The sequence below is a fragment of the Lynx rufus genome, unplaced genomic scaffold (genome assembly GCF_022079265.1).
Source record: "Lynx rufus isolate CCGP_SWC_20201006 ecotype Redwood Valley unplaced genomic scaffold, mLynRuf1.p SCAF_14, whole genome shotgun sequence".
NCBI classification, from domain to species: domain Eukaryota; kingdom Metazoa; phylum Chordata; class Mammalia; order Carnivora; family Felidae; genus Lynx; species Lynx rufus.
This window is the reverse complement of record NW_025814828.1, coordinates 65,849,026-65,857,898: the sequence shown is the minus strand read 5'-3', so window position 1 is coordinate 65,857,898 and position 8,873 is coordinate 65,849,026. Positions and strand designations below refer to the sequence as shown.

Below are 8,873 nucleotides of genomic sequence, written 5' to 3'. Positions count from 1 at the left end.
TTCTTTCATAAGCTTTCTATACTTTTCAATGTACACATCCTTTACGTCTTTGGTTGGGTTTCTTCCTAGGTATTTTATGGGTTTTGGTGTAATTGTAAATGGGTTCGACTCCTTGATATCTCTTTCTGCTGCTTCTTTATTGGTGTATACAAATACGACTGACTTCTGTACTTGATTTTATGTCTGGCAACTTTACTGAATTCATGTATCAGCTCTAGCAGTTTTGTGGTGGAGTTTTTAGGGTTTTCCACGTAGACTATCATGTCATCTGTGAAGAGTAAAAGCTTGACTTCTTCCTTGGCAATTTGGATGCCTTTTATTCCTTTTTGTTGTCTGATTGCTGAGGCTAGGATGTCAAGTACTATGTGAAACAACAGTGGTGCGAGTGGATATCCTTGTCGTGTTCCTGATCTTAGGAGGAAAGCTCTCAGTTTTCCCCATTGAGGATGATATTAGCTGTGGACCTTTAATAAATGGCTTTTATGATGTTAAGGTATGTTCCTTCTATCCTTAATTTCTTGACGGTTTTTATTAAGAAACGATGCTGTATTTTGTCAAATGCTTTTTCTGTGTCTATTGAAGGGATCGTATGGTTCTTATCCTTTCTTTTATTGACATGGTGTAGCACGTTGGTTGATTTGCGAATATTGAACCAGCCCTTGTAGCCCAGGAATGATTCTGACTTGACCATGGTGAATAATTCTTTTAATGTACTGTTGAATTCAATTTCCTAGTATCTTGTTGAGAATTTTTGCATCCAGGTTCATCTCAGATATTGACCTGTATTCTCCTTTTTAGTGGGGTCTTTGTCTGGTGTTGGAATCATGGTAATGCTGGTTTCATAGAATTAGTTTGGAAGCTTTCTTTCTCTTTCTTTCTTTCTTTCTTTCTTTCTTTCTTTCTTTCCTCTTTCTTTCTTTTCTTTTCAGGAACAGTTTGAGAAGAATAGGTATTAACTCTGCTTTAAATGTCTGGTAGAATTTCCCTGGGAAACCTTCCGGCCTAGGACTCTTATTTGTTGGGAGATTTTTGATAACTGATTCAGTTTCTTTGCTGGTTTTGGGCCTGTTCAAATTTTGTATTTCTTCCCATTTGAGTTTTGGTAGTAGGTGAGTTTCTAGGAATTTGTCCATTTCTTTAAGATTGTCCAGTTTGTTGGACAATACTTTTCATAGTATTCTCTTATGATCGATTGTATTTCTGTGGTGTTGGTTGTGATCTCTCCTCGTTCATTCGTGATTTTATCTATTTGGGTCCTCTTTTCTTTTTGAGAAGTCTGGCTAGATGTTTATCAATTTTGTTTATTCCTCCAAAAAAATCAGCTCTTAGTTTCATCGATCTGTTCTGTTGTTTTTGTTCTTATTTTTTTATTCTGTCTTTATTTCTGCTCTAATCTTTATTATTACCCTTCTTATGCTGGCTTTGGGCTTTATTTGCTGCAACTTTCCTAGCTCCTTTAGGTGTAAGGTTAGGTTGTGTATTTGGGACCTTTCTTGCTTCCTGAGATAGGCCTGAACTGCAATGCAATTTCCTTTTAGAACTGTCTTCACTGCATCCCAAACAGTTTGAACAGAAAACTGTTATGTTTTCTTTTTCATTTGCTTCCATGTATTTTTTAATTTCTTCTTTAATTTCGTGTTTAACCCATTAATTTTTTATTAAGATGTTCTTTAACCTCCATGTATTTAGGGATTTTCCAAATTTTTTCTTGTGGTTGATTTCAAGTTTTATAGTGTTGTGATCTGCAAAAATGCATGCTATGATCTCATTCTGTTTGTACCTGTTGAGGGCTGTTCTGTGACCCAATATGTGATCTATTCTGGAGAATTTTCCATGTGCACTTGAGAAGAATGTTTATTCTGATGCTTTAGGATGAAAAGTTCTGAATATATCTGTTAAGTCCACCTGGTCCAATGTGTCCTTCAGAGCCATTCTTTCCTTGTTGATTTTCTGCTTAGATGATTTGCCCATTGTTGTAAGTGGAGTATTAAAGTCTGCTACAATTATGGTATTATTATCAATGAGTTTGTGATTATTATGTTTGTGATTAATTTGATTTATGTTTGGGTATTTCCAAACTGGGGGCATACATGTTTCCAATTGTTAGATCTTCTTGACGGAGATACCCTTTAATTATGATTTAATGCTCTTCCTCATCTCTTGTTACATTATTTGTTTTATTTTATTTTCAAAAACAAAATAATGTTTATTTATTCTTGAGAGAGAGAGAGAGAGAGAGCATGAGCAGGGGAGGGGCAGCGAGAGAGGGACACAGAATCCAAAGCAGGCTTCAGGCTCTGAGCTGTCAGCACAGAGCCTGATGTGGGGCTCAAACTCACAAGCTATGAGATCATGATCTGAGCTGAAGTCAGACGTTTAACCGACTGAGCCACCCAGGTGCCCCACAGTCTTTGTTTTAAAATCTAGTTTGTCTGATATAAGTATGGATATTCCAGCTTTCTTTTGACATTCATTAGCATAATAGATGGTTCTCCATTCCTTCACTTTCAATCTGCAGGTGTCCTCAGGTCTAAAATGAGTCTCTTGTGGGCAGCATATAGATGGATCTTGGGTTTTTTTTTGTTTGTTTGTTTGTTTGTTTGTTTGTTTTCTTTTCTCCACTCTGATACCCTACGTCTTTTGATTGGAGCATTTAGTCCATTTACATTCAGAGTGATTATTGAAAGATAAGAATTTAGTGCCATTGTGTTATCTATAGATCTCATACTTGTAATGATATTCTCTCCTCCTTTGTAGTCTTTGCAGCTTTGCACTCACAGAGCTCCCCATGGGATGTCTTTCATGGGTGGTTTAGTGGTCACAAATTCCTTTAGGTTTTGTTTGTCTAGGAAAGTCTTTATCTTTCTTTCTATTCTAAATGGCCGCCTTGCTGGGTAAAGGATTCTTGGCTGCATATTTGTCCTGTTCAGCACATGGAATATTTCCTGCCACTCCCTTCTGGACTGCAAGTTTCAGTGGAGAGGTCTGCTATTACCCTTATGTGTTCTACCCTTGTAGGTTAAGGCCTGTTGTCCCTAGCTGCTTTCAGAATTCTCTCTTTATCTTTGTATTTTGCCAGTTTTGTTATGATATGGTGTGGTGTTGAGCTATTTTTGTTGATTTTGAAAGGAGTTCTCTGTGCCTCTTTGACTTGGATGCCTGTGTCCTTCCCCAGATTAGGGAAGTTCCCAGCTATAATTTGTTCAAATAAACCTTCTGTACCTCTTTCTTGCTCTTTTTCTTATGGGACTCCTGTGATATGAATATGGTTTTCTTTCCTGGAGTCACTTAGTTCTCTAATATTCCCCTTGTGATCTAGTAATTTCCTTTCCATATTTTTTTAAAACTTCATTTTTTATCATAATTTTATCTTCTATTTCACCTATTCTCTCTTCTGCTTCTTCAGTCCTCACTGTCACCGTATCTAGTTTATTTTGCATTTCAATTATAGTATTTTTTAATTCATCCTGACTAGTTCTTAGGTCTTTGATCTCTGAAGCAAGGGTTTCTCTGGTGTCTTCTATGCTTTTCTCAAGCCCATAAGATGTTAGTCTTATGACTGTTATTCTAAATTCTATATATATTGTTTATATCTGTTTTGAGCAATTCTCTGGCTGTGATTTTTTCGTGAACATTCTTTTTGGGAGAATCCCTCCATGTGTCATTTTGGCTAAGTTTCTGCCTTTTGTGGGTTTTAAAACTTGTTATGTGTCTTGCACCTGAGGATGCTACTATATTATAAAAGGGTCATACCCTGTCCAGGGCATGGCACTTCAGGAAGTGTTTTCGGTGTATGTTGTGTGCACTCTGTTGTTGCATTTTGGCTGCTCTATTCCACTTGTCTGTCCTCTGCAGACCTCCTCTTTGCTTGTAGGGGTGAAGTTTTTGGACCTTAAACTAGGTGTGCTTTGATTTGTTTGTTGAAGTGATATTAAACAAACAAACAAAAGATAAAAAAAAAATGGGGGAAGCCTGATCCCATAAAAAGAGAAAAAAAAGAGGAAGAAAAAACCCAGAGAATCAAAAACTTATAAAGCTAATTCCAGAGAAAGGGAAAGGAAAACAAAGAAGAAGAAAGAGAAAAGATGAAAAAAAAAACAATAAAAATGCCTGATGAAATATATATATATATATATATATATATATATATATATATATTTGACCAAAAACAAATCAGAAACTATGAGCCTGGTTCCAAGAGAAAAAAAGAAGAGGGAGGAAAGAAAAACAAACAAACAAAAAAGAGTTCTCTGTTGGTGCCTAGGGCTGTTGGCTGTGCTGGTCTGGGAGAGAGCCTGGCTGTATTGGGTCAGTCAGTCTTGCTCTAGTAAATAAGCTGTTGTCAGGTATGGAGGGGCAGGGTTTGATATCAGCGTCTCCCACCTCCACTGGACACAGCTGTGCTACTCTCTCAAGTCCAACTGTGTTGTTATGGGGGAAAATGGTGACATCCCAATCTCTCCTCCCTTGACTGGGTGTCTCAAACCATGCAGCCTTTTCAGGCAGCCTTCACAGAAAAAAGAGGGCACTCAGCTTGTCCTGCTCTATAGTTCTGTGCCTTCTTGGCGCTTGGCTGGGATTCAAAACCCAGTGTCTTAAAGGACCCAGCTCAGTGGCTCCTCTCCCCTGCTCTGGATTAACGTCTCTCTATCCTGCTGATAAAAGGCCTTTGGCCCCTGTAAGGTCTTTTGTCCTTGGAGAGGCAATAAACCCTCTTCCCAATGTTCTCCAGTAAGGGGACTATTCTCTCCCAGTGTGTCCCTGAGATCGCTACACCACAATATGCACTCTGGGGCTGGCTCCCTCTACCCCAGGAGCATGGCTCCTGGCTCCACCCATGAGAAAGTCACACACTTAGGAAACCTCTGAGGTTTGGCTCCAAAGGCTGTTTGTAAACCAAACCAACCAAACCAAGCAAAACGAAACAAAACAAACAAACAAACAAACAAAAAACTGGCACTCTCCTTATTTCCCATTCCCTAGTCCGTGGTCCAGAGAGGTTTTCCTCTTGTGCTAACTAGATGCTGCACTTTCACAACCCCTCTCTCTTTCTCTCCCCTTTGTCCCTCCACAGAAAGGGTTCCCTCCCTTCCATGGTTGTGCCATTTTATCTCCCCCAATTCACATACATGCACCTTGATCCGGCCAAACAGTCTTCCTTGAACAGTGGAGATCCTTCTGCCACTCTGCAGATCAATTTTCTGGGTGTCCCAAGTGATCTGACCTCAATATGGCTGTGTTTGAGGGATGAGGAAAATCTCTGTCCCCCCACTTCTCTGCCATTTTTAAAGGGAAAAACTACATTTTTAAAAGGAAAAACCAATCTTTTTTTCTTATTCTCCTCATAGTGACCCACCAAATGTTTGCTGTTTCCTTTACACCCTCCAGCTGTTTTGTGTGTAACCTCTTTGGAATGTGCTGGAGTTATTTCCTGCCATGTGGCTATTTTGAAATGTTTCTGTTACTTTACACTTATTTCAGAAAACCTCATATACAGTTGTCCCTTGAACAATGTGGAAGTTAGGGGCGCTGACCCCCTTCTCCCCTAGAGTTGAAAATCTACGTATAACTTTTACTCCCCCCAAAACTTAAGTGCTAATAGCCTACTGCTGACTGGAAGCCTTACTGATAACATAACTAGTCGATCAACACATATTTTGTATATGTATTATATACTTTATTTAAAAAAATATTTATGGGGCGCCTGGGTGGCTCAGTCGGTTGAGCGACCGGCTTCGGCTCAGGTCATGATCTCACAGTTCGTGAGTTCGAGCCTCGCATCGGGCTCTGTGCTGACAGCTCAGAGCCTGGAGCCTGCTTTGGATTCTGTGTGTGTCTCTCTCTGCCCCTTTACCACTCATGCTCTGTCTCTCTCTGTCTCTCAAAAAATCAATAAGTGTTAAAAAATATTTAAAAAAAAATATTTATTTATTTTCAGAGAGAGAGAGACAGACAGAGCACTGGGGAGGGGAAGGAGAGAGAGAGGGAGAGGGAGAGAATCCCAAGTAGGCTCTGTGCTGTCAGCACAGAGCTCAACACAGGGCTTGATCCCATGAACTGTGAGATCATGACCTGAGCTGAAATCAACTGTCAGACACTTAATTGACTGAGCTACTCAGGTGCCCCTATATACTGTATTCTTATAAGAAAGTAAGATGGAGAAAAGAAAATGTTATGAAGAAAATCGTAAAGAAGAGAAAATACATTTATAGGACTGAAGTGTAAAAAAGAAATATTCTTATAAATGGACCTGTGCAGTTGAACCCTGTGTTCAAGGGTCAACTGTATTGCAGAAAGAGTTAGTTGCAGCTATGCATGGCAGCGTCATCGTATCTCATGGAGCTCAGTTCCGGTATCAATTTCTCTGTAGTATCTGAATGGCCCCAGAGAAACTCCTGTAGCTAAAACTCAGCAACCTCAGCAAAGGCAAGGAGCTGGTGACTATGTGGTCAGAATCCCCTTTTGAGGAAAAATGAAGGAACATCATGTTATACAGTAGGCCACAGAATGTCCTATATTTGCAGTTACAAGTACTTGGGTCTTAGGCTTCCTGGACTCTGGTTGGCCTCCTGTGTAAGAGTGGTGCAGTTGGAAATAGCTCCTGGGGCATTAGGCTGGTCACAAAACTCAGGGGGAAGTAAGAACTGGAAGGTGTGTGTGTGTGTGTGTGTGTGTGTGTGTGTGTGTGTGTTTCCGGCTGCCAGCGCTCTCTTCCTTATGCCCCTGGGGAAGGGTTTTCCTATCAGGACTCCATCTTGTTTGTGTGGCCCTGACAAAGTGGTTTGGGGTCTGCTCTTGCCTCCCTCAGCAGCCCTCCTGGATCTTCTCCAAACCTCCAGCCTCAGACCCTCATAAGCGCCCTGTGAATACATTGGTGATGGGTCACTGCCTGCAGGTCACTCCATGGGTGGGTTGGTCAGTGCTGGTCCTCAGTCTCAGGACCCCACAGGCCAGGAGGGTTCTGGGCCCCCTCTCCAACTCCATCCAACAGGAACCCAGTAATCCCCCTTTAGATGGGAGGTGGCAAGTGCCCAGGCTGAGTGTTTTCCTTTCTTCTGAGGACATGACCCCAATGGGTCATGACACACCTATCCTAGTTCTAGATGGAAAACCTCTCCTCCTATGGCTATGGTTATGACTGAGGTGAAATCTTACCCTCGGTGTATTCATCATGTTTTTTATTAACTATATTTTCTGATGGTTTGATACCACAAGAGCCTGTGGACCTGGTGAGGAACTGGGTCTCCTAGGGTGAGCTAATTCCTTGAGCTAGCAATCAACTTGCCTATGAGCATGGTTTTGATATGTAAACCAGCAAATCCAGAGCCCACACCCCCAGCCACCTCCTTTATCAAACTCTCACACCCCAGTCCAATATTCTCCTTTCCCTAAATCACCCCAAGTCCAGACACTGGACAACTAGGGGCCACCCTTATCACTCAGAGCCCACCAAAATTATTCCAACTTTTCAATCCAAAGTTTTACTCAGCATACTGATCCTGCTTCTCCCGTTCCTTTCCATAAAACCAGAATAAAGACTCTGGTTCATGTTTTCCCCTCATTCTGTCTGCCACCTGACAGCTCCACCACGAGCTTCCTCATGTGGCCCTGAGTGTTATTGTATGTCCCCTCCTCTTGGGACCTGTAGGTAATAAACTCTTCTTTCTTTTTTCTTTTTTCTTTTTTCTTTTTATTTTTATTTTTTTGCTTTTTCTCCATTTGTAGTCCTTTATTTTTTATTTTATTTTTTTATATATATATGAAATTTATTGACAAATTGGTTTCCATACAACACCCAGTGCTCATCCCAAAAGGTGCCCTCCTCAATACCCATCACCCACCCTCCCCTCCCTCCCACCCCCCATCAACCCTCAGTTTGTTCTCAGTTTTTAACAGTCTCTTATGCTTTGGCTCTCTCCCACTCTAACCTCTTTTTTTTTTTCCTTCCCCTCCCCCATGGGTTCCTGTTAAGTTTCTCAGGATCCACATAAGAGTGAAACCATATGGTATCTGTCTTTCTCTGTATGGCTTATTTCACTTAGCATTACAAATCAGGAGACTATAGATGCTGGAGAGGATGTGGAGAAACGGGAACCCTCTTGCACTGTTGGTGGGAATAAACTCTTCTTTCAAGGACATTGGCTCCATGTCTGCCATCTCACTGTACCTGATTACAGCAAATCTCAGGTATATTTTAAGACATCTAGTTGAGGGTAAAGGCCAGAGTCATGTGCTCCTCTCAGGTCCGGGTTTGGTATGTGGAGAAGATCTTTTGGAGCCGGGGGTTTTTGGAGATTAATGTTCTTGCAATTGATGTAAAGGTAGGAGAGTGGCAGAGAACCCAACATTATCCTTGAATCTTCACACCAACCACTCAGGCTAGATTGCATTATGCTCTTGGAAGTTTCCCAAGGCTTCCTTTATGGCCCAGCATGTGACTTATTCTGCCATGTTTCATGTCAGTTAAGTAAATAAATTGGTTAATAGCATTTTTAAAAAATACACAGAATGCTTCACAAATTTGAGTGTCATCCTTGTTCAGGGGCCATGCTAATCTTCTCTGTATCATTTTAATTTTAGTATATGTGCTGCTGAAGCAAGCACTTGTTACTAACATTGTTTAAATCTAATTCATCTGACTGAATTTTTGTTTCCCTGTTTTAGCTATCACTCAGTGAGATGTGTTAAAATTTCCAGTTGTGATAGTGGATTTGTCCATTTTTCCATTTACTTCTGTCAGTTTTAGGTGTTAATATACTGTACCCAATTCCAATGTGTGGGTTTCCCCCCACACATATTCAAGCAAGTCTCCTACACAAGCTGGGTGTCTTATAAGGTAACTCAATTCTGACACCATCTGCCTGGAGATGGCA

General features: G+C 40.7%; 1 non-coding gene across 1 annotated transcript; it reads right to left on the bottom strand.

Annotated features, from left to right (window-relative positions):
• Positions 1 to 8,497: 8,497 nt before the first annotated feature.
• Positions 8,498 to 8,604, bottom strand: LOC124509752 (U6 spliceosomal RNA). The gene has a single exon (XR_006961521.1). It is a non-coding gene; the product is annotated as a U6 spliceosomal RNA (small nuclear RNA).
• Positions 8,605 to 8,873: the final 269 nt, after the last annotated feature.